Source organism: Gavialis gangeticus, unplaced genomic scaffold, assembly GCF_001723915.1.
Source record: "Gavialis gangeticus isolate Ggan-Ray unplaced genomic scaffold, GavGan_comp1, whole genome shotgun sequence".
NCBI classification, from domain to species: domain Eukaryota; kingdom Metazoa; phylum Chordata; order Crocodylia; family Gavialidae; genus Gavialis; species Gavialis gangeticus.
The window spans coordinates 3,542,313-3,543,779 of NW_017729026.1; positions in this window are offsets into that span (position 1 = coordinate 3,542,313).

Below are 1,467 nucleotides of genomic sequence, written 5' to 3' on the forward strand. Positions count from 1 at the left end.
ACGCACATGACACCAACTGTTTCCCACTGCCCACAGAGCCCCCAACTGCCAGGGCACTGGTGGTCTGGGGTGGGGGAGCCTGGTGCTGAAGGCAGCATCTGGCTGGGCAAGGCAGGGGGTACAGGATGCTATCAATGCAATGAATTCCATGAAACAGCTAGCTAGGCTCCTAAAAGTGGGGTGTGCAAACCCTTGCTAAGACCCTTGTGTGAATCTAGCCATGAATGTTTCTAAAATCAGCTTCTGCTTTCTCCTGCAGCTTTTTAGTTTTCAAAGGCGAGAGACATAACCAGTTATCTAGCCGTATGATAACTATGAAGCCAGTGTCCCAGTTTTCTGTGCTTTTCTTTTAAGCCTGCCTAAGCATCCCTTTTTGTCAGTCTCTCAGCAGTGGGCCTGAATAATGGACCAGACTCTGCAGAAATTGCAGCCAGCAGAAATGATCCTTTTATGCTTCATATAGCATAAGGATTGTAGCTAAAAAACCAGGCTCATACAGAGCAGGTCTGATTTGTGAAAGTGAAAACTGCTTTTTTGTAGAATGTGTTTTTCTACAATGCCTTCACATTGAAGGTGATCCAAACCATACAAATTAGACAATAGCAATGCAAAGATTATAGTCCGTGTATGTCTGAAGATACCACTGTATGTGTACAATCCCAAAAAAGGTCCATTAGAGTCCTGATGCATTTACATTCCCTTGCCAGGGGTAACAGGGAGGGGGAAGGGGGGGCAGCTCCCACCACTTGTCCAGGAGGGCACAGGGGTGGGGGATGCCCCTGGATCTGTGTGGGGTGGGGCCTGGCAGGCTGCAGCTGTGGGCTGGGGCTGGGGACCAAGCTATGCTCAGGGTAAGCGTCAGCAGTGCTGGGAGGGGGGCCGTTGGGGGGGGAGCTGAAGCCACCCCAAATTTCTCCATAGCCCCCTCATAAGCACCTCCCAGTGCCACTGCCACCTTCCCAAGTGCAGCCCAGCCCCAGCCTGCAGCTGCAGCCCATCCTGCGCAGATATGGTGAGAATCCAATACTGGATTGATGTATCTGTGCACCTCTATTTAGAACAGCTAAAGACAACTCGCCTTCCTCCCCCACCACTCCCCTTTCACCACCTTCCATCCAAACACTGAGAACAGGCCAAGTAGAAATCAAAATAAGAGAAGCTGAGAATCGACCATTTTCTGATTCTCTTCTGCCTATCTTTTACATGTGCTAGAGCAGCCTGTTGGCACCTCCAACTTGTTACAGTGAGCCCTATGAGTGTATGCCAGCTAGGGTTACCATTTGTCCTGTTGATCTGACAGTTAATGCTAGAGCTGCTGCATCACCATTGCATTATTGCATGGACTAGTGGGATTAAAGTTAACTGTGGGACATCTACTGATGCTGCCATCCAAATCTTTAATGATTTTGATGACAGAATTGAGTGTATACTTTCATAGTTTCATAGTTTCTAGGGTCAGAAGGGACC